General features: G+C 40.7%; 1 protein-coding gene across 2 annotated transcripts in view; it reads right to left on the bottom strand.

Annotated features, from left to right (window-relative positions):
- Nucleotides 1-25,562, bottom strand: part of BMPR1A (bone morphogenetic protein receptor type 1A) — an 87,492-nt gene that overhangs the window by 31,930 nt on the left and 30,000 nt on the right. Inside the window, exon 2 of one of the 2 annotated variants that reach the window (XM_075423023.1) lies at nt 14,874-14,995. The exons of the other annotated variant lie outside the window; for it this stretch is intronic. The gene's annotated coding sequence lies outside the window, so the exon portion shown is untranslated. The remainder of the gene's footprint in view (nt 1-14,873; nt 14,996-25,562) is intronic. 2 annotated transcript variants of the gene reach the window in all.

Raw genomic sequence — 25,562 nt, forward strand, 5'->3', positions numbered from 1 at the left:
CAGGATGGGAGCAGATTCTGATCCAGGAGAGCCCTTGCAACTCCATTTTGTTATTCATAATACAAAAAGAGCTATAGTTAACTTCACCTTATTTAAAGTCAAATAATGAAATTTAACCATCTCCATAACAAGAAAGTTCAAATAAAAGTTTCAGATTCTGTGCTGTGTAATTCTGTAAAATACTCATACAAGCCTACTTTTTAAACGTCTTTCCATTATTTTATTGCAAGGCATGCCTATGCAGATTGTAGAAAAGTGACACAGAATCATAGAATCACAGAATAGTAGGGGTTGGAAGGGACCTCTGTGGGTCATCTAGTCCAACCCTCCTGCCGAAGCAGGGTCACCTACAGCAAGCTGCACAGGAGTGTCATACTGAAACAGCTGAACTAGCCATGCTTAAGTGCTGTCAAATGTGTTAAATTAAAACCACAGGCAAGTCCACCAGCAAAATCTAGGATGAAATCCTACAGTTGATGAGGAGACTGCTGGCTATTGCAAGCTAGCTGGCTGCATGGCCATCAACAAAAATTATTTTAGATAAGCCCTATTTGTTTAGGTACTAATCTGTGAAAGCTCACAAAAATAATTCCATAATACACAGATTGTATTAGAATGATTTGAAACTGTTAGTGACTGCATAAATTTAAAAGCCAAAAGATTGTGTAAATTATTTTAATGTTCTTTCTCCCTCTACAAACTGTTACAAAATCTGAAACATTAAATGAAGCACGTGTGTGTGTGTGTGTATTATGCACTTCTCAAAAAAATGAAATGAAAAAAAATATATCTGATTTCTATTTGTAGGACACTTCTAATCGCATTTATAATGCACATACTGCAATGGTGGGCTTGTTCATTCAAAAACGCAAGCCCCTAACAACTGCTTTCTGCAGCAAGAGAGTTCACAGACTTAGAAAAGGACTTCTTAATTTTGAGCAGCTGGAAGAAAAGTCACCAAAATCCCCTTAGATTTTTTTTCTAACAGAAACCTTAGGAAGATTTCACACTGCTTGCAAATATCAAATGTGTTTACATTACAGCAGAATTTAGAAGCCAAACTACTGAATTATGACACATGTGTCTGTTTCATAAACAAAGTTGTTAACCATGAAGAAATTAAAGCCTAGCTGCTTTTTACCGTGCCCAGCACAATTAGGTAATTGGGGACGCCACTCATTGGACTCCTGAATGCCCATATTACTGTTACTCTGGAATTCCAATTAACTAACTGCTACAAAGTTTCTGCCATTAAATTAACAGTAATGAAATTCAGTAAAATTATTCTCCCAGTGCCATCAGGTCTTCAGACACATCCTAGTGTGTTACAAACATGACACCTTCTCTTATTTGAGCATATTCATACAGGACTTCGCTACAGAATTTTTATTCATCTTGACCCACTTCCCCTCTTTCAACTCCAACACTTTGGCGATCAGCGGGCTGAGAGCTTCTGCCCTTAAGCCAACTGGCAAATGCACACCCATGCTCCTTCTACCATAAATGACACCAACTTCTGCTATTCTACCCAGAAGCTATCATTCTTAAATGTTTTTAATATCTATTTATCATTTTTGCTAGTTCCTTACTGTCATACCAGTCAATGTGAACGAGGAGAAAAGTCTCCACATGTAACACATTCCACCGCTAAATCTAACAAATCCAAACTGGGAATGTAACTTAAACCTTTTAAGTGTCATTTGCAAAAAAAAAACCAAAACAAACCAAAACCAAAATACTTAAAGCCTTTGTCATTCACTAAACATAAGCAGCAAGAAGAAAAAGTGATTAAAATTGTTACAAATTTCACGTGTCACTACTGAAAATATTATGGTCATACTACACCACCTACAAGGCCAACCACTTATTTTACCTCTGAATTACAATTATTTTATACAAACAATACACTAGGCTGAGGAAGGGAAAATGTTGGGCCTCAATCGTGAATATATGTATTTACTCACTGGTTTTTTTTGGAAGTGAACAACGGACCCTAAAAGCAGGGCCAGAGCCTCTAAAAGCACAAATGCTTTCACAGGAAGGGTTTCTAACGTGCAACATCCCTTTCAGCACTACAAAGACAGCTAATGAATGTTTTCACAACCTTAATTTTTTCATAATTTAAGGACAACTCTTCATTAATCTATGTCCAAAAAAATCCCCAAACCAAAAAACTGACAGGGTAAGCTTCTGTCATACTGAGATCCCACGGTCTTGGCTCGTTTGTCACACCTATACCTCTGCGCAGTCTAGAACAAGAAATTTGCAGCCGTATCTCGTCTCCAACGCGGGGCAGACTGTGCAAATTCCGGGACTCACGAGAGTTCTCCAGAAATGGGGTCTTTGCTCGGTGGCTACAGAGCCAGTTTGTCCTCTCCCGGCGCGTTAAGGCAACCAGTCTCCCATTTCTGGGTTGCTGAATTTCATCACCCTCAAGGCACGCTCCCCCCTCTCGGGTCGTGTCAGCCAGCATCCCCCTCTCCCGCGCCCAGCGCCGCTGGACCGCCGCTGGACACCCCCCCCCCCCCCCGACCAGCTTCGGTTCTCGTACCAAGAGGCAAGCAGCGGCCTCTGAAGCTGAGACGCCTCATCTGGCTGTTTTTTTTTACGGGGGGGGGGTGGGGGGGTGGGGGGTGGGGGGGGTGGGGGTGTGTCCTGTGCTTCGCACGGAGTCCAGCCCGCCAGGACCCCTCTCCCTCAGCCGCGGGGGCAGGGGGCGGTGCCCCGGCGGCTCGCGCCCGGCCCCGCCGCCATGCTGGGCCGCGCAGACTTTCTGGCTCCAGCGGCGCTGCCGGGCCGGGATTAGCATAAGAATAGGCCCCCCCCCCGCGGGCTTGGCTGTCTTTTTTTCAGATTTTCAGTCCTCTTTTCCTGTTCAAGACTCGTAAAACCCCCCCAGTAAAATAAATCAGACGCTCAACAAGCAAGGCCGAGGAGGCTGAAGAACTGCCCGACCGCACAGATGAGTGATCGCCAAGGTCAGGAGCGTCAGCGCGGCACTGCTGTGCACGCAGCCCTCGCTCCTCCCGCACTGCGGCTATGAATTAAAGGATACAAGTTCCAAACAGAGTAGAAAATAAGTTCTATGAAAGAGTAACAGAAAGGAGACCTTACCCACCCACCCCCCCCTTTTTTTTTAATTTACCCCAGGAAGGCGAGGTTTCAAATTCACAGAATCACAGAATGTTCGGGGTTGGAAGGGACCTCTGTGGGTCATCTAGTCCAACCCCCCCTGCCGAAGCAGGGGCACCTACAGCAGGCTGCACAGGACCTTGTCCAGGCGGGTCTTGAATATCTCCAGAGAAGGAGACTCCACAACCTCCCTGGGCAGCCTGTTCCAGGGCTCCGTCACCCTCAGAGGGAAGAAGTTCTTCCTCATGTTCAGACGGAACTTCCTAGGCTTCAGTTTGTGCCCATTGCCCCTTGTCCTGTCACTGGGCACCACTGAAAAGAGCTTGGCCCCATCCTCCTGACACCCACCCTTCAGAAATTTGTAAGTATATATTAGTCCCCTCTCAGCCTTCTCTTCTTCAGGCTGAACAAGCCCAGCTCCCTCAGCCTCTCCTCGTAGGAGAGATGTTCCAGTCCCCTCATCATCCTTGTAGCCCTCCGCTGGACTCTCTCCAGTAGCTCTTCATCTTTCTTGAAGTGGGGAGTCCAGAACTGGACAGAGTACTCCAGAGGGGGCCTCACTAGGACAGTGTAGAGGGGAAGGAGAACCTCCCTCGACCTGCTGGCCACACTCTTCTTGATGCACCCCAGGATCCCACTGGCCTTCTTGGTAGCCAGGGCACACTGCTGGCTCATGGTCAACTTGTTGTCCACCAGGACACCCAGGTCCCTCTCCACAGAGCTGCTCTCCAGCAGGTCCACCCCAAGCCTGTACTGATGCATGGGGTTGTTCCTCCCCAGGTGCAGGACCCTGCACTTGCCCTTGCTGAACCTCTTCAGGTTCCTCTCTGCCCAACTTTCCAGCCTGTCCAGGTCTCACTGAATGGCAGCACAGCCTTCTGGTGTATCCACCACTCCTCCCAGTTTGGTGTCATCAGCAAACTTGCTGAGGGTACATTCTAACTCTTCATTCAGGTCATTGATGAAGCAGTTGAACAAGGCTGGGCCCAGTACTGACCCCTGGGGGACACCACTACTTACTGGCCTCCAACTAGACTCAGCACTGCTGACGACAACCCTCTGAGTTCTGCCACTCAGCCAGTTCTCAATCCGCTTCACCGACCACTCATCCAGTCCATACTTCCTGAGCTTCCCTAGGAGGATGTTACGGGAGACTGTGTCGAAAGCCTTGCTGAAGTCAAGGTAGACAACATCCACGGCTCTCCCCTCATCTACCCAGCCAGTCAAGCCATCGTAGAAAGCTATCAGATTGGTCAGGCATGATTTCCCCTTTGAAAATTATTGAGGACAGAAACCTTTACTTCAACACAGCCCAGCCAAGAATAAAAGCCCCTCCCCGACCCCGAACTGCCAGTAGTGACGCCTTTAACACTGCTGCCCACTTACACACTCAGACCCTTCCCCCGGTATCTGACCAGGACACTGCGGTGCCCCTTGTGAAGCAAGGGACCTGCGATTTGGCATTGAAAAAGGCCCACAGCAGAACATTTCACAAGCAGCAAACCGCTTGCCCCCAAAACGCTTTAAACTGTCAGCGGGGACATGTTTTTTTGTTCTGCTACCCATAAGGTAACATTGTTTTGTGAACAAGATCCTTCACCCCCCTGTTCGTGACCGGCTTGCCATGCCCACAGCAGCACCACGCTCTGCTGACAGGAGAAACTCGCAGTCTAGCTGCTCTCAAATCACTGTAAATAACACACAGATATTCTCAAAGCAGTGGTCTCCATCAGGCCTTTTAACAGCTGGATAGGCCAAATAAATGAAGTAATAGACACTACTCCTTTAGACTCCTCTGAAACACGGAGGTGGCATGGGGAAATCATTCGCTACAGCGTTCTTACTACAGAAACAAAATTGTAGATACGTAGTTTGCAAACTGCATTTAACTGTTAAGTTGGTTCTTTGTGTTATATTGCCCTTCTAACTTTGAATTGCTGAAATGCGTCCTTTCTGTTCCTTTGAACGATACGAATACTCAGCCAACAGCTCCTTCGTCATCCGTGAGCCTTGACACTCACCCTAGAAATGCACGTTGGGCTGTTTTTATGAGGTTCCCACCTCCACAGCAAGGGCAAGACGAGTGAGTGAGTATTGTCGGTGGCAAGTCTAGCATAGCCTAACACAGAATCAACGGCAGTTTAAATTGATATGCCAGGCTCTGAACAGCGGTGGCTGATGAGCTGGTGCTTGCCTGACCTGCCAGGGAGGTACTGACCTCCAGCACGGGAGCAAGGCGGGCAGCCGGCGGTAGTAACCTCACAAGCAGTTCACTTGTTACTCCCAGAGCTTGCAAGGAGAAGCCTGGTACATACAAGGAGGTGGACAAATCTTCAGCATGCCCAAGCAGAAAAGAAAAAGAAAAGACAAAAAAAAGGAAGGAAAAAAGAATAAAACCTCAAATTCATTGGCAAGCAAATATCTTATAATTACAACATTCATCATCTTACACAGAGCCTGCAAAATATTCTGTATTCTCAGTATCATAGAGTGATGTGTTTATGTATAAAGTATGACATGCTCACGCAGAGAGTTATTTCACAAACACTGGAGATATTAGATGGCTATATTAAGAAAGTGCTTCCACAGTACAAATCACTTGAGCTCTACACTGCATTCAGTTTCTACTTTTCATCTGCAATACTTAATTTTTAATGGTGAAGTATGTAAGAAAGTATTATTGCTCTGGGAAAAATTTCCAGGACTAATGTATGTGTCTGAGCTTCTCTCACCCTGTTAGCATTCTGCAAGTTTTGCCAAGATGAAAATGCATTTTAATGCAAACCAAAGTTAAACTCCAAGTGCACTGTAGATCCGCTTGGTTAAATAACTACAGAAACAACATGGCATGCACACAAACTACTCCTCTTAAGTTTAAACAATGAACTTTAATCAAATATAGCTTCAAAGCCATTTCTAAATCCAAACACAGTAATCTTTCAATAAGTAGACAAAGACGGAGTTCAAAGGTAATGTTATACTTCAACAGTTATAGTCCCCTATTTCCCTGCACTAAAGTGCTAAAGCAATCCTGGTAATTTTTTTTCACACAATATTCAAAAACGAAACACAGGCACAAAAACCATGACTAGAATGCTCAATGAGATGAAAATATGTGGAGTTCAGTCATCTCTCTCCCGTTACTATTCAAGGAATTACATCACTTCTTTTCCTCGTGTGAAAAGGTTATTTTAAATACACTGAGAACGAAAAGTTTTTCAACAACTGTTGCACAGTAAAGCTAAGAACAGCAAAACACCAACAAGTAAGGTAGCAGTCTGTTTTGTTTTGTTTTTAGATTAAGTGAAACCTCACATTCATCTAACAAAATACTTATTTTTTTTCATTCAAATCTTTGCTTTTCTCTCCATATTGTAAGAAAGCAACTGGGCTAAGATCTAAGGAAACTAAGAAAGTACAAAGATGGTACTATATATTCCTTCCCCTATCAATTTCACTTGCTTTCCTACTTTTTCTCTTTGACCCTTGTGGTGTATGACTTAGACTGACCATACTCAGTACTACAGGAATGATTTGGACACTATTTTTTACTGCAAACATTTCCCCCGTCATCCTTAAACGTAAAGGTATCTCCTTTGATGTCTCAACAGTTCCTTAAGCTAAAAATCTTAAAAGTAAATCTATCTGCCTCCTAAGTCACCTCTTCTTTAGCTCTGGCAATTCAGTTATTCCCCAGTCATTCAAGATCACATTCTTATACCCATCTCATTCTGCCTTTTATTACGTTACTTCTGTCAAGGCTGTTAGTGCATCTAAAATTCATTTATTCCTTCCACATCTCCACTACCGAAACCTTCCTTCTTTCACGATTCTTTAGCCTACACTAATCACCTCCAATAGGACAGAATTAAGGCTAATTCATATTAAATCTGTGAAGGAAAAATTGACCGTTTCAGGAAAACCACAGGTTCTATAACGGGAAGAAATTTTTGCTGCAAGTTGAAGAGAATAAAGAATTATTTTTGGCAGAAAGGAGACAAAAAAAAGTCATCGTTACTAAAGCTTCTCTATCAAATGCCATACGGTATCTCGTAATGACCAATCCTCTGTCACATCCTGAGTATTTTTTCCATTACACTATTTTCTCTGAGGTTTTTCACACATGAGGATGCTCCTTCTCTGGATATCCCACTTCATTCATTTTCTCTGCTGCAAAATTTATTCATATCACCAGTACCTACAGAGGGATCTACTCACCATGGATGCACCCATCTAACACCTTTAAATCCATTCCGAATGTTGGTCTCTACAATAGTTTGCAGTAACTGAGTATCACATGTAGCTCTGCCCTGTTTTAATAAAAACCCTCACAGACCTGGAAATGGATACATTAACACGGGTAATGCTTTCAAAAACTTTCATGATAATCTATCAGTCAGCTGTCACAAGGTACATGGAGATGCTTTATCCAAATTCCAGTTTTACGAGAAAACTGTAAAACTTATTTCATAATCCTTAGAAGCATTTTGCTACTCACATCCCCCAGGACAGTGTGATATACAACAAGCTGTTTTTGTTTATATACTCTATCTGAAGCACAGTTTTGATATTCTTGATATTCTGGCACAGAGAAGTAGTGTATCAGACCATAGAGAATATACTTCTCCCAGATCACAAAGCTATAAATGCATTCAATGCCCAGTTACAACTGCTCCCCTTGTAGTAACAGCAGCTTAAATCTCAAATTTAAACATTTCTATGTAAGTATGCATGATTATTTTTTTAAACCTTTTATTTTCAATTGTGTATTTTTTCCTCTTCCTTCAGTTACAACTTGAGTTACATAATTAGCTTTTTCTTTTATAGGAGGTGAATGGTCAAACTAAATACCTATTTTCCACCTAGACGAATGTTTTAGTTCTCTGAGGAATTCATTTCAGCTTATCAGCTTACCACCTGTGACACTCGCAGATGCATTAACACATTTAAAAGTAACATTTACAAGACCAAGGAATTAGGAGACTTACTTGCTTTCAAGTATGCAGTATGTTTCATACTGGCTTTTGAATTCCTATTCAACCCAGCTGACAAACAACAGCAAGAGTAGCCACCCTCACAGGTTCAAGACTTATAAAAGATCTTTTCAGCTGCTTTTAAAATATTTCTTCCCAGTCACAGGAATGGTGACAGTATGCTTTCTTTTCATGAGACTATGTCCACATAAGGATTCAGCTACTGCTCAGGCTCTGGCTGAGTAAAAGGCAGGGAAGGGGGAAAGGTACAATCTACTGATGTATCGAGACAGGAGGAGCAACAGAACTGTTGATGCTGATTTTTAAAAGACTGATAAAGAAACCTTTTTTTTAAAAAAAAAAAAAAAAAATCTTGTTAATTCAAAGATTGGGGACATCACCAAGCTACAACTTTACTGAGGGGAAAAAACTGAGTAGGTTACAAGTGTACATTTGCAAATTTTATGATCATTTCAAGTACACAGAACATCAACACATCTGTTGAAACATCCCTCTTCTCAAACACTGCCATCTCAAAGACTTCATGGAGTCACCTCTGTACAGGCAGACCCTGAATTACTTCCATTCTGTTGAAAGCTTAGGACCAAACTGTTTCTATAAAAAACTGTTCATATGCTTTACCTGACAACTGAAACAAATTATCATTTCTCAAAAACCAGCAACTTGAAGCAATATGTTTGAATGAGAACAGGCATTTTAGATCTTGGAAGAATAACAACAGAACGCATTTGAAGCATGGTCAAGTGTAGCCATTTGGGGACCCTTCTGCACATCTTCACTGTGGAAATTCTCCTAATGAATAGGGCTAGAAAAATCCCTCTAGCATTACTTTAACAGATTCAGATCTTCTCTCACTAACTGTGATTAACTGCAAACATTTAAAACCTGAGTGCAAGATGCCCTGTCTATATCAGAACATGGAATAATCAAGGCACAGAAACTTCCTCATTACTGTAAGCCACAGCTTCCAGGAAATTCATGTTAAAAATCAGGAACAAGGCTGCTGTTTTCTTCAAAAATTTGTATACAACACACACAAATGCAGGCATATACATAATTTTTTTCCATGTTACTTATGCATTTTATCATGCACATGGTTATTCTTTTTTAATACAAATTAAACACTATTCCAGACAAGTCTTCACTGAAAGGCAAGAACTCAAGAGAACTATGTAAACCAAGTACTTAGTCCTACATATGTTGTTTTTCGGATTTGTGTGTTCACAGAGTTGCAGAAGACAGGACATCCATTTCATTGCCTCTACACGTGTATTGCAGGTGCCTGTAACTAGGTTCAGGAGAATGGATGGGTAACACTCAAGTTCTAGCAGGTCTCTGTTTACTCAGATGACACAGTCTCTCACAGCCTTCCAGATACAGTTAAGACATCATGTTTCTCAATCTTCACAGTAACGTCTACTTCTCCATTTCTTATCCATTGCAATGTTTTACTATATTACAAGTATCTGCCTTACTGCTTTAACTAAAGAACTGTCTACTGTAGGAACACCGAAATGCCTTTTCTGGTGGAGACAGCAGCAAGGATCCCCTTTCCTCCCCTAAAGCAAACACTAGACCACAGCTCATCCTACCTAAATAGTTACATCTTCCTTACCCTAAGTTCATACTAAACAGCTCAAGTAACTCTTTCCTTCATCAGTCATTCTAGAGCCGTGTACTTCCTTTTATTTTTCCCCAAGCTTTATTATCTTGCCTTTTTTCTGTTAGCTTGCTCTTCAGATTATTAGTAAATACAACTAAAGTACTACTGCTTTTTGGCATATAGCTGCCTCACCTGTCTTTGTCTTTTTCAAACCATTCTATTGTGAAACCAGAATATTGTCATTCTGTTTTCTTACTCATTTTCTAAGGAACTATTTGTAACTATAACTAGCAAACTTACTAGCAGCCTAAGTGGTGCATACGCTTTAGGACTTTGTGCACCTGTACACAGTAGCTGAACCAGTGTTTTACATCTGTTCTTCCCTATAAAGCACCCCATCCTAATATTTGGATTACGTTATTATAAATAGCTACTGCCATTATCACATCAGGTCAGTTCATAACAAAGCACATGGAAGAAAAAAAAAAACCTGTTTTTTTTTTCATTAACTTGTACCATCAACAAGTTATCTTCCATTCTATAGTACTAACAGATTACCCTGTTTTCCAAAAATGGCAAAATATGAGTGTCATGACAACTAACCAATTAATATTTACTTCCTAATTATTCAGATTTCTTTGTTAAAATACCAATGGTGAAAAATAGTTTCAGAACAGAATATTTAAATTTTAAAAGATTCAAATTATTACTCAAGGTCCTCAAATTCCTGTATTGTATTGTAAACATAAAACATACATATTTTAAGGAAATGATAGAAGTATGCCTTCTTTACGTAGACTTGGCTATTGCACACATTTAACTTTTTAGAAGGATATTATCTATCTAGATTAGCGATAAGAAAACTAGCAAGTTTTTATCACATTGTTTTTTATGAAGATTATAGGTATTATATGAGGACTCTTATCTAAACCAACCTTATACTTGTAGCTGTTTATTATTTTAGAATACATTTTAACTGGACCCAAACTTTTATTTCCATGCAATTCTGTATCAACTACAACACTTCAGAAATATTTCACCTAACATTTCATGAAACTTACGATAACATCGTAACCTTGGAACCTCTGGAGAAGGACATTCTTGACTTTTAAACCTAGCACAGGGGAACCTAGTCCATAACTGACTTTTTAGGACTGCCTCCAAACAGTACCATCGGAAAGAAATGTTTATCTGCTTGGTTTTGCCTCAAGGAAAGAAAAGAAAAGAAAAAAAAGGAAAAGAAAAGCAATTCTTGAAATGAAAACAGAAACAATCCCTGTATTAAAGTTGAGTAGATAACCACATCTTACCATTTTTAATCTAAACATTAAGTCAACAAATAAGCAAAAAAGAAAATCTGGTATGTTTCTAATTACATATCCATGTTACAATAATCTGATTATAAAATACATTCCTATCAATACAAACATCTTCAGACTGTACTGTGAAAGCATTCCCTGTATACTTTTCTCACCATAAATTCCCGAATTAGTTCTCTGTCCCGCCCCATAAAACTCCCATCTTCAGGTATGGAAATAAGATACAAGATTCAGCCTCCTTTTACTACACAGGAACTTGCCTGGATTTCTTCAAGATGTGTTACCCCCTACACGTTCAGCAGGAGCTTCTGAGCCAGACAGAGCCAACAAGAAAAACTGTAAAATGAAGGGATTCTTGGACAGCTTAACTCAACCTTGCTGAACGTGACAGCCTTGGCCTCGCAATAGGGAGGGCTCTTGTTTCACTCAGACTGAGATGGTCACACTACAGGAACAACTTGGGCTAAGCTAGGCCAAATGGCAGTAAGGGAAGCGCTGTTAGGAGGATACTGGTCAAAGGCCCAGCCAAACGTGTGACAGCACGCCGCAGGACAGAGCGGCCCCAGAGTGGAATCGCTGGCGGTTCCTGTTTGGATCAACCGATTCAAAAGGCGACACAGACTTCTGGTTACTCCATGCCTGGAAAATGCTTTAAGCACACTGACCTGCACTTCCCATTTGTGGTTTGAGCCTGAAGTGGCTCAGCCTGTTTGTCACAGAATTAATTCCTAGCGAACAGTTTGCTGCCAAGGAAATTCAGTGGCAGGTAACCCAGCCTTACAGAGTAATTGCTTCCTAACTGAGTGGAGGAGGTCTTACGCAGTCTCGATGGCTAACAAGAAAACCACTGCAGTAACACCATCTTGTCACTGGCAGATTTCATCCCAAAACACTTGGCATGTGTTCCTGGCTACTGAACAAACAAGCTCTATCACATGAGAAATGATGGTTCTGCCATCACTGGTTTGGGAGGAGACAGAAAGATGACAACTCTGTGGACACCAGAAGGTGAAAAGTAGGAAGTTATTCCTAAACTGTCAACTAAAGTTAGTGGTTCAGTAGGTGTACTTCAGAGGTCTTTAATCTCCTTCTAGCTGATGCCTTGCTGCCAGCCAGTCAAACTACGGGAGTATTTTACAAGAGGGCGTCACTCCAGTCCAGTTTTCAGTACCCCGAAGAAAACAAAGTAATCATTCAACCAAAATCCTTATATTAAAATAAAGAGACAACATGATACAGGAGACCAGTTGCAGAAGATAATTAAGCATAGACAGCCACAGTGATTAGGTATAATACACTAAGCTGTATTTCTGCAGTTACATCACACTAGAAATGCTGAAGACTTGCACAAATTCACAGTTGATTTCCCCTTTTTAAAATAATATTGCATACTGTTTTCAACCCAACTGTATACGCTTATTCCCTGCCACTTGACACCGGAAAGCTTTTGCCCAGCCATATCAGCAAAATTATAAGTATCAGCAAAAAAAGCCCTCCTCTTTTGTCCCCTGTGTAATAGAAGGGCATCCATCCATTCTTCAGTTCATTTCAATTCAGGATAGCATCTGAAAGACATTTCAGAAGGAAATACAGATGGTATCTCGAAGACACAATAATTAGCATTTACTGGTACTCTTCATTCAGAGAGCTCACCTATACATGGTGGCTCCAATCACTACCCTTCCCTCAAATGGCTTATATGAAATAAGTGAGATTTTGCATTAATGAAGTATACAGCACTACTTCTCTAAATACTGCATCGGCTCTAAACGCTTTGGGAGCAGGATCACTGAGAACAGAGGGCAGAGTGATGAAAGAACTAGTTTATGATGACCCATTCTCTACCCTCTGCCATTCTCTAGTCCTATAAAACCCTGAGATTTACCCAAACACAGATCATACTTTCATTTTAGCACACCGATTGGTCCTCTGAATGGCTGATGTGGTTCTAGTGTCTACAGCAGATCATCTAGGTTCATGAAGCTATTTAATACTACAAATAGTTCTTAAAGTACAGTCTTCTATTAGTATGTACATGTTCCCCAAACACTAATTGAACCTTGAAACTTCCTCGTAATTCCAAGCCTAAGAATAGATACTGTTCCTTCTGGTAGACAAAAGAGTGACCGTTGAAGACAGTGCCTCGTCTGCAGAGTCCTCTACTGATAAACAATTTGAGAACTGTTATTTATTGTTCAACTGTCTCTCTCATTGGAGGAGAAATGATCTGCTCCCCTCCTCAGGGGTAAAAAGGGAAGAAACCAGTTCTTGGTTTTGTGTCAGTGCAAAGTCCGTAGTTTTTGGCACTGATCCCAAGTCCTTTACTTTTGAGTAGTACACAAGTGTGCTAAATCTAGCTGTTGCTTTCTTTGCAAGATGCATAGTACAACTGCCCTTTGAATTATCCATATTTTAGGAACATGTGATCGAATGAGAAGAAATAGTACTTGCTTGTCTTCTTGGGCACAAAAGAACCTGAGCAAAATAGGAAGGTGAAAGAAGCCAACATACATCATGAAGACATGCATTCAGCACGTAGATCAGATTATGATCTTCCTCACCTGAAGTACAGTAGATTGACTACAAATTTTGTACTTGTCAACATGAGTTCCAACTTTTTACAGCTTTGTGAATTTGTTTATGATGTGCCAAAAGTTACACATTTTGAGCAATAAGTCAGCTAAAGATAAAATATGGGTTACCTGAATTCAATGTTTAACCTTCCCTTGGAGCTGTTTTTCTAAATATTGACCTCCAAAAGAGGATACGCGCTTCTCTCTGTCAGTCAAGTGTATGAATGTCAAATGTATGTTAAGATTCCTTGGCTGATCTCTAAGTGAAAGAGGCATAGTCCTGTTTTAAGCAAAGTTTCTGTTTTCTTGAAAAGGAGTTCAACATCTGTTTGTAACAGCGGCCAAAATCTGCAGGATAACATAATCTGCGATGCAGACTCTCTGAGAACCAGCAGGTGATGACTGTGGAAACCTGCCAGTGTAAGTCTCCAAAGCTGTCCCGCATGTTACAGGGACCCCATTTCTACCCAAATGGGAAAAAGTGAGAAGAGCCAACAGCATCACAGCTTAAAAACCACTGTATGTGGGCATTGCCGCAGCTCCAGTTAAGCAGAAGTAGAACATTGAGAAACTACATCTAGGAGGGCCAGTGCTCAGTATCTGTTTTTTAAACTGATTTAATGTTGCAGAAGAGAAATCTGAAATCTTGACATTTCAGAATTATTCTATTTAGCCTGTTAGCAACATAAAGGGAAAAAAGCTTCAGACACCACAAAGCAGCAAACTATGAACCAAACTTCTCCATCACTCATAATCAATCACAGGAATACCATTAAGATATTGAGGCTGTGGAAATTGGTATGGAAGAAACCCCATACCATTTTATTAATAGCAGTAATAATAAAAAACCCACTGTAATAACATTTTGTAGCAATCAAACACTGTGCCAGAAGACAAGATGCCCAACAGGCATGTCATTTAGTTGTGTTACCAGTCCTTGATTTCAGCTAAAGCATTAGTAATAACCATGACCAGACAGACTGCACCAAATAAAATTAATCTGATGTGGTAACTTTTTTCCAATGTATCTTTCTACAACAGATGTCTCTGCAGTTGATGCTGTTTTGTCTTTTTTCATAACTGAAACACAGACAGAGAGTACATCAAACAGCTGTTCCAATATGGTATTAAAGACTGTCACTAGCATTAAAAAAGGCTCAGAAATTTTTGTAAGAAAGATATAATGGCTGCTTACCATATGCTTTCTACTCCTGAAATACTTGAAATAAAATTTTGCATGCATTAACCTTACCTCAGAATTAGGAAACTGAATGAAACTGTATTGTACTTCAAGCTTCCTCCAGACTGTTTTCATCTGTACTTCCACTTCATTAGTTCAAAGGTGATATTATGGAAATGCATATTTCTATTAATCTGTAAAACAGGAAGATAATTTGACTTAAGAGATATCTGAAGAGACTGTATCAACAGTTTATAGTACATAAGGTGAACTGCACACTGCAGATACTGGTATCTGGAATTATGGAAGCCATCTGCTATTGTGAACTGCTGCTAGCTAGAAAAAAACTTGTTAAGACTCCTGCATTTCTAATAGTTGTATGGTTGTAGTATGTTTCTAAAATACTAACCCTAAAAAGCATTTAAAATTCATTTTGTTTATATTACATCATTACTCACTCATGAATGGTGATGTCAGGAAGGAATGGTGTTAAAAATCTCTATAGATAGTTTTCCTATGAAAGTAAGGCTTTCTGATCTCTACCAGTAACTCTTGGATTCACCTGGTCTATACCAGCCAGGTTTGCAAGCCACTAGATACCAGGTTTCTCCAATTTTTTTATTTACTTTTTTAAAACAGGCAGATTAGAGGAAGGACACATTGTTGGTGACACTAATGGAGAAACTAAACAAAATGTACAGGTCAATCTTTATTAAACACCAGAGAATCCGTAAGACTGCAGCTCCACAGCAAAAATCCACTGGTATCACCCCATTAGTTCCACTACACAAGGAACTTCAGCATACTGAGAAATAATCAATAGGTTTATTGTAGCTGCACACAGGCATGATTACTCCTGGGAAGAAAAAGCAAGCCAAGAATTTGGAAAAAAAGTACTGGCAATAGGGTGGGTTTGAGTTTTTGTTTGTGTTTTTGAACTGGCATACATCCAAGCATTAGAGGAAAGCATGGCACAGGCTCTCTCACCTGGCACTCTCATCAACTGTGAGCACACCTGACTTGTGTCAAGTCCCAAGGTTTTCAAATGTGTTGTGGATAGCTAAGTTGGACTTATCAGCTTTACTATTCAGATTCTACCTTCAGCATGTGCCACCTACTGCCAACTCTTCCCATTTTATCAGTGTCACAATTTTTGAATGTTTCCATCGTCCGAAGCTGTCAAAAAAGATCATAAAAATTTTATCATTTAGAAGTCCCAGTATTATGCCTGCAAACATAACCTTGACAGTAATACAAAGGCTCAGACACCAGTAATGCAGCTATACTGTTAAAAAACACACATCAAATCTTGCAGTGTAGAAATTTAATGACTTATTTTTGAATGCCAATGCCGACAGTACTGGGAATAGGGATGGACAAACCATGTGCCTGCACGATTTCCAGCAGAGGACGAGTTTAAGCATCCACTTTCCTTCTCTTTTCCCTTCTAAGCACCATAAAGACCTTTACCATTACAAGAAGGTCAGAATACTTCTGTCTCCGTGTCAATTTGTAAGCACTGTTCCTCACACAGAGGTTTAATAGTCTTGGTAATAAATAATAAATTTGTGTAAAATGGTAACCCAAAACCATCCTGACTATCAGATAGCACCAGTTCTTAAAGACAACTGGCTCCACTGAGCAGACAGGGTGACACTTGACTGTTATTTCCTCCATGGCAAAACTGAAAAAACATTCTTGCCATGCAAAACTGTTTGTGGAGATCATTTTCACTTTTTTAAAGTAAGCTTGTAAAGAATCTGCAAAATATATCCATCTCTTTCTCTCTATAACCAAGGAACTTGAGGTTATATTCTGTTGGACTCCAAAAGAAACAACTACAGACAGAAGAAGACTGGTGTGCTTTCTGTTTTTACACCACCTCCAATCTCCCTGTATCTAGTATCTGATTTATACAAAGGCCAAACTGTATTATTTAAAGATGCTGCTTTACAAGGGTAAAGACGTTTCTGAACAATGCTGGCCTTCTTTTGTTTGTTTTAAAAATGATGTCCTCTTGATATTTTTTCCAGACTCCCAAATTTATGAAATTCTTAGTAACTGTAAGCATTCTCTGTATCTCCTGGTCCCACTCCCATGTATGGCAAGAGAGCTTGGATATCTCAAACAAAATTATTTTGGCGAACTTCCTGATCTGCACGACTCCAGGTATGCCTGCATTAGCATTTTCATTCAAATCAGGACTGTGCTTTTGAAGTCAATCTCCCAAGCAACCTTATTTTCCTTGCTTTGCTTTACATTGCAAAGCAGTCCCCAAGTACATGAACCAGACTTCTTTTGAATAAAACTGGATCAGGGAATGAGCTTCAGGTGTGCATCGAACACGCATCAACCACTAACAGGAATTCAGCCCCAGAATCAGACAAGGACCAGCTTGAAATAAAACCCTCACAACCTGTAGAGAGAGTGTGGATGCCAGGTTCTCAGCACCTGACAGAGCTGATCCTGTTACACTGCACTGCTTGGTAGCGTTGACACAGCCTCTTTCAAGACTCACTGCATTTTGTGTCAGTTCCAGATTCATCTCTCTTTTTTTAAAAGGGGAACTGCAAAACCTCTATCAGAGATGGGAGTGAAGTTAATGATAATTACTAATGTATGCGAGTGACCTCACCGTGTTACTATTTCTTCCACAGCATGAGATGTTACTCAAGAACATACTTAATTTTATAAAAATCAATTTACTTATTTATTTTATACAGTTATCCAAAATGCTCCATTATTAATGGATTAGTTTTTCAAAACATTTAGTGTCATTCTTGATGGCATCTTCCAGAGAACTGCTATCAAGAACAACACTATTGAATAAATTATTCGCAGAACTCCCCCTTCACTTTACTAGAACTTCGTCAACTACAATGACCGTAAGAAGCACAAACAAATCAAAAGTACAGAGCCTCACAGCGCTTGTTACATACTAGTTACATACTAAATCCAGATTTATCTGGGAATTTTTCTAAGTATTAAGATTAAATTCAGGATCTTCGTATACTATTAACTCAGGAATATCAGCACCCAGTCTGGGAAAAGAAAAATCTCAATTACATGAATACACTAATTACTTAGCTAACTCTGAGAACTGTAAATTTTCTGCCATTAGCAGGTCCCGGGAACAGTCAGAATATCTAAGTTGAGCCGATTTAAGCCTCATCCTGTGTGTGCAGGGAAAAGGGCAGGAATCAACAGCCACGAGCAGGACAGATGGACAGGAGGGACTCGCAGTGGCAAAGCTCCAGTCAGGCTGACTCACCTCGACGAGGAAACCGTACTCAGGCTGTGGATTCCTTTTTCTTGTCTTCCCACTTCTATCTAGATCCTGCTTCCCTTCTCAGCAGCTCCAGTTCCTCCAGCTCCAGGGCCACATCCAACCCATTCCCTCACCTGTCTCCTCTTCTGAAGCGAAAAAACTCTCCTGGCACTTGACCGTCCCTGCGCTCTGTTCCTCTAGTTCATTCCCCCTTTGCCCCACCTGCCCACCAGTTTTCAGATCAAGTACTTTAGTTATCTAAATTATCTGTTCCTTCTGAAAGCACCTTGTTACAGTTGGGGAAATATGCCAAAATTGGAAAATCGCCCCTTACGTTGACGAGAAAAGAAAAGTAACTTTCAGTCCTTCAGTGTGAACTGGAAATTTTACAGCAGAGTAAGACACCGGCAGTAGATGAAGGGCATTCCTGATGTGGCTGTACACATCCAGTACCCTGACAGATCTAGAGCTGAATAAGCACCGCAGCTTTTAGCCCAGAAACAGACAGGAAAGGTTGGCATGTGGGGAACGGGCAACTGCCGGAAGCCAGGATGCTCCAAACGGTTTTACCTTGAAATGAAAATTGACTCACCAGTTTTTAGAAACAGAAGGGTGCAAACAGCAAATCTTTGTGCTATTAGACATCTCTAACTCAGGTGTGCATTTTAAACGCAAAATTATATGTATTTAAGGAACATAAGCTTGGAAAGTAACTTTAATTAAAAGTAACATAACCGTTAAAGTAATTCAATTGCAATTAAGTGCATGATCACTCAAGGACTCATTGGTACAGACTATGGGTTAAATCCTTCTCCATTCACCCCAGCTCCCAGTTACTTCTTTCCTGCTCTTTGATCTCCTCCAGCCACCAGTGCTTCACTTTTACATGGTTAGCTGGTCAGCTAATCATACCGTTATCCCAATTTATGAAACAGAACTTGTTTTAAATGTCCTGTAAAGTCAGTTTGTGTCACAGACATGGGCTAGGGTAATAACACTCAAGCAGTTAAATCAGAAAAAAACCCCAGACGCAATAATCTTCAGCATCTGATTTGAGGTGGGAGCAAAGGGGAGGAGGAGAGAAGCAGGTGGTGCTAGCAACAGGTCTCTGTATGCAGTGTCAGAGAGTTCACCGCCAGCTGACGGCTCTGTCGACCACAGATGGGAGAGGTTTCAGAAGCAGAGTTATTCACGTTCGGGTAAACTATACTCGAACAAAAGGCTTTTTGTCAGAAATCTATGCACACAAAAAATACACGGCAGGCCCAGACGGCAGCCTAGAAGATGGTTCGGTTAACAGTCTCGTGACTGCCACTAGAAAATTTAGCCTGAGTCGCTGTAAGCTAGAAAGAGTTTGAAAAATAGCGAGTATACTGTTTTTTGAAGTCTACTATAGCGGTGAAGTTTCAGTGGAATTTTAAAGCGAAAGCAGCCATACCAAATTTCCAAATACTGCTTCAAAGCTCATGTCCAAGAACACGGATTTCTTAAGGAAAACCTTTTCAACAAATTTACATGCGAGAAAAACCCCGCAGCATGCTGCAAAGACCAAACATCATACTGCTCGTAGCACATGTAGGGCTCGGTGGTTTTCTCTGTGGAATAGTGAAGGTATACGAGCAAGAACATCTCTTTCAAACAGCCCTTCCAAATTCAATGGGACCACTATACGAAATAAAATGAACTGGCTGAACAAGCATATCACTTTCCAGCCTCTGGTTACCAAGTTTTCCAGGCAGTACGATCGGAAATAAGAACATGAAATATGGTTCAAGCACATTTATCCAATCCTTTTGAGGTAATCAAGTTCAAGTAATCAAGTTCAAAATCATTCCAAATCACTAAAGTAAAAATGTACCTCCATGAAAGCTACTTTTAAAAGTTAATTTTATGCCTGCATTCCCTTGAGTTTTAATAAACAATAACCACATTATTCTCGCAAGGTATTAAAAATGCAAGGAATAATACAATATTCCAGCACTTCACGTCACACTATTCTTCACATCTGTATTACAGTGGTTTGACCTTTCTATGTACCTGGTCAAGACTCTCAGATTCGTTCAGGATACCACTGATCTTTCTAGCACTTCCACGTTGTTCTTGGAAGGCCTAGATTTTGTTGTCTTTATCGATTACTGCATGGATCCTTTATGGCAGAAAAAAACTGTCCTAATTTGTGGGGAGGTTTACAGAACTTCAGAAATACTACCCTGGAACAGTTTGATGAAAACAAGGTATCACATATGAATAATACAGACTTAAACATCAACTGGTCCATTTAAGTACGACTTTAACCTGGCTGTTTGGTTGTGCAGGCAGGTAGAATAACGAGTGCTGGTGCCACTAATGCAAAAATCTCTTGACTGACCTTTTCTTTCCAGTCTAAGAGAAAACACAGGACAAATCTGTACAATTAAAAAAAAAGAATACAGCTGCTTCTCTCCAAGTCAGGTATGCCTCTTTCTAGGAAAAATTGCTTCTCCATCAGCAGCATGCAACTTTCTTCTTACTGAGATAGATTTTTAATTTATTTCATGAACCTCATTATTCATAAGTTAAATCAATGGACTAGGCCTAGCGCAGTGACAATTTTTTTGCAGAACAGACAGCTACTCTTCCAGGTCCTTAAAGAACTTGTCTACTCAGGTGGTATCAGAGAACTCTTCACATGTCACATCACTTGGTCCCTTTACATAGGAGGGGAGAGTGTGTGCCCTAGAACAACCTGAGCTTTTTCTTCTGAGGCCTTACAACCACGCCAGCTCCCACAGACAGAAGATGCCCCGAACAAGTAATGTCTGAAGGACAGACACACTGCTTCACAGCTAGGCATGCTCCCCGCCCTTGTTACCCATTTCTGTTTTCATCATTGGAGTTTCCTGCCGAAATACAAGACAGAGTGTTCTACACAATCAAGTCCTGAAAAATCCTCACCTCAGGGCATATCTAGAAGTATTAGAACACTAATAAACTCTTGAGTAAGGCAGGAGTGTGCAGTACCAGACAGACAGGATGCATTTTCCAAAATGACATGAATCTGCATAGATCACAAGGCACTGCACTCTCCGCAGCATCCAGTGACACAAGGAATTCATTACTGGGGCCACGAGAGTCCAGACATAAACCTCCTTAGACCCACAATGAAAGCCTGCCTTGGCTTTTCCTTCGTCCTGGCAGATGTAATTTCCTATAGGAGAAAGAGTTTAAACCTCCTGATTTCTTAGAGGATATCTTGAATATTTTATTTTGGCATACATCATCTGGAGTCATCTAAAGGACTCCACAGCCTGCTGTGCTGCAGGAGCAGGCTCTGCACTCCCAGTGAAGCCGCGCTATTCTGCTCCGTTGTCGTACATGTTCCTCTCCAACAAGCCAGTAGAAGCTGAAAAAATCGGTTGACACTCTGTACTTTGGGGCTAAAAGGAATCTGACAACAGCTCACTGTTAAAACCAAAGCGGTTATACAGTAGGCCCCCCTCAAATGCAAGCCCATCAGCGTGCAGCACTGGTGACGCAGCAAAGCCAGACAGTTCATTCAGTGTGGAGAGGTCAAGTCAGAATCTGACTTGCCAAGCTCTGTCAAAAAAACAAGTGGGCTAAAGCCTTTGCTGTGCAACTCCGTCTTCCATCATACTCCACAGCTCTCCAAGTATCCAAAACATTTCTCCAACAAGTACTTTTGCTTCTCAAGACAGATCTAAAACTCAGCTCTTTTACCTCAACTTTGGAGGTACCCAACCCAAAGCTCCTCCATCCACAATCTGAACTTCCTCTCGGGACACTGAGGACAGCGTGGCCCCACAGTTAAGAGTGTTCTGCTGCATTTGACGTCCCTGAAAACATAAGGCTAGCTGTGATACCGTAGACTTCACAAGCCTTCCACATTTCGAGAATTTATCAAACCACCTAGGCTCCATGTTGTTTAGCCATCAGGCAAATTCCATCGCCAACTTTCCCAGTGTGCTTCGGACCCTTGCCGGGCCCTGCTCACCACCTTGCTAATAGGTTGCCTTGCGCGGATGGAAGCAACAATAAAATCTGATCCCTTGGCACACAGACCCAGAGGCGCGCATTCTTATCGTAATACTGATCCTGGGAACGCTGCCCAGACTTCAGTTTCTCTCTGACAAAAGAGCCAATGAAATCTGGTTTCTGCCTGTGCCACAGGACGTATTAGACCACATTTTGATAGGTGATCCTCTTCTCCCTCCCCCTAAGATTCCTGCAAAAGGTCAAGTATTTCTTCAAATTGTCTTTTTATAGAGCAATTCAAACGGTTGAAAACATTTGCAGGAACGCCTTGATTAAAAAGAAAAAAAAAGAAAAAAGTTCTGCCACAACTTTAAAATCCCATGGTCTTGGGCACTGTCAAAATACCACAGAGCAAACAAGACCCCAAAACTGCACTAACATTCTATCACACTGACTTACACCTCTGCATGCGTGTGTAGGATTACTGTTTGGTTTCTTTCATTTTGAAATTGAAGCACAGCCACGCAGAACAGTATTAAACACAGCTTGTGGGGTTGGTAACTTCTGACAAAGAACACAGGCGACAGGAACACATAGCTGGGAATGAGCAATGCTCTCCAAGGAATCACTGCTGTCAGCAAATCAGTAAGTCAGAGCCATCATCTCAACAGCTCTGAACACATGGAAGCGTGACAGCATCTTTAAGGAAATCAGGAGACACCCTACAGACCACCTCTCCCCCCCAAATGGTTACAGGCCTTCACCATGAGCAGACTTACCAGGTATATAAGTTCTCCTACAGAAAATGACATGGGCTACACTCTAACATTCAAGAGTAAAATAAAACTTCTGGGGAATGAACGTAATGGGTGCTGGAGCTCAAAAAATTAAATTACTACTTTTTCATTCAGATATGAGCACACAAACATATCTAGATATTTTTGGCAGTTTAGATAGACTTTTAAGTACTACGAGTCCTTACAGTTAACGTTCTTTTGGAATCATGAAAATACTTATTAGCTCGAAAGCGCTCCTCCCCAACAGCAAAATAAACACGCATGTCTGTCATAACGCAATCTTTCACAACAGAACACTCAAAGTATGCATGCTTTCCGCTACTGGATCCGACACCCAGAAAACAGCTGAACGTCAGTCATCACGCATTTCAGTTGTCAGCGATGAGAATTATTTAAAAAGAATACGGAAACTTTAAGGTCCAGAAGTTAGCAGCTGGCACAGAGGTGGAACTGAACGTTCCCCCAACCCCGGAGAAATGAAAACATACAAATTCTGTTAAATGGCCTGTACTGAAACCAAAATCCTACTGGCTTTAGAGGCAGAAAACCAGAGCATTCTTGCCTCGCTCAATAAAATCTGTTTAAGTTCTGCTAAAACATGTAAGTCTTAAAATTTGCATTTGTTTCCACCATTGTAAGGTAAAATGAACGAATCAGTCAGCTATCATTAAATCTTAAAATTGGCAGGGACTACAAAAGCAAGGGAAGTATATTTAGATGAAAACCATGAAGTGTGCATCATATCAAGACCATAGAGAAGAGTGTTCATATTTATATGCTAAACTCTAAATTTAGGCTCCTATTGATGTAAACCCTAGTGATAAAAAACCCACAACATGTACTTTATCTTCTATAACTGATCAGTCATACTTTAATCAATACTAGACTTTTATTACAGTGTACTGCAAAATGTTTTCCTTCAGACTAGTTATGACTTATCAATACTGCTTTGGGAAAAACTGACTACATACAGTAAGGTTGCTCAAATAAGATGAGGCAGCTTAGAATGCTGCAAAAGATCTGTGCATCCTTTGGAAATTCCAGCTGTTGACAATCATCTATATAAGGATATATAAATATACATATAAAACTTGGTTCCCAGTAGGCCCATTCATATTTCCCAGAACACAACCTAATTTCTGTGAAATAGTGATAGGACACTTGGAGAATAACCAAACTCCAAAGAAAAGCCTTTAAAGGAGACAAACAAGCACGGAAGCCTTTCGCAGACAACAGCTTTTAGCTAAAGATGAAAGACATTACATCCAGTCTCCTGCTCTCTTTAAAGTCATTAAGTATATATGTTTTATATATAGTTAGTATATGTACATACAGTGTATATATACTGTATAACAAAACAAAAAGAAAAGCATATAAAAATACTTCAAATTATTCTAGACAACTTCAGAATTCATTTGGTCCAGGTGTAGTACCTAAAATCTAGGTATTTCCATGGTCTACACAGGAGATCCTCTCGCATAAAACTTCAGGAAGTCATCATCTGATAACTCTTCTAATGCACAATGTTCCACATGGTTATCTAAACGGATGTTCTGGCTTCCTACAATTAACTGATGTTACAGAAACAGCTGTAAGTCATTGGCAGAGAAGATACAGAACTAAAAGTTTTACTATTTTTCATAATTCAGCAGTACAAAAACCTCCTTCTATATATATATATGGAAAAGTGAAAGAGTGCTTTATAATCCAGAAAACCATATGAAATTACCTTGGTAGCGTTTGATTGTATCTGATGTCAAGTGGATGGAACTTTTCTTCATCAGTTTGAAAAAACAGGGTAGTACTCTTCCTGACACAGTAAGACTGATTTGGTATTCAGACAACTATTAGTCCCATTCCCAGAAAACACATCACCTTTTTTGCAAAAGAGGTTAAACATGAAAGAAATACACATAACAACTCAAAAGAAAGCTATAATTATGGAATCAGAAGTCTTTATTAAGAAGTTTGCACTAGGGACTTATTCCTGCATACTTGGTCCCTGGAATTTCTTCAAACATTGTAATTTCAGAAAAAAATGAATTAAGGAAATTAGAAGAACACCCCCAAGTAATAAAAAAACTGGATACTGCTAAAGTATCCTTTTACTCATTAGGATCTTAGAAGATATGATCACAAAAAGAATTTCCATCCTTACCACTTGCATGATGATATGGAACTCGATTTACAAGTCTAAACTTGGGCCACCACTGCTGCTCCAGCTGAAGGGAACAGGTTAGAGCGAGGCAGTGCTGCACCATGTAGGAAGTAACACACGTGGGTAATTCAGTGCAGAGACTAAGCTGCCCAAAAATCCTCAGCCATTTCAGCTATTAAGCCTAACAATTCTACATTCAGAACGCTGGAATGTTACACTGCCTGAAGTTCTTGGGCCACCAAATCACAGACCATTTCACCTTGACCTAACATTTCTAATGACAGATTTGTGGGAAAAAAAGATCACTACATACAGAATAGACCTGAAGGGCACAGACAAACACAGGGCAGGAAAATGCAACACCAAGTTCTCGGGCATGCTGTATAGTTATCCAAATATCTGATCTGGCCTCTTGCGCTTCCTACCAATTCATAAATTCAGAAGTAACGGTAAGGAATTCCTGTTCATCTTATCTCAAATTCTCTTCTCCAAACGCACAGGTCTAGTGCTGCCCTCCTTTTTTAAACTAAAACCCACAATTACAAAAAATTGGAGTAAATACTGGC

Source organism: Opisthocomus hoazin, chromosome 6 (assembly GCF_030867145.1).
Source record: "Opisthocomus hoazin isolate bOpiHoa1 chromosome 6, bOpiHoa1.hap1, whole genome shotgun sequence".
NCBI lineage: Eukaryota > Metazoa > Chordata > Aves > Opisthocomiformes > Opisthocomidae > Opisthocomus > Opisthocomus hoazin.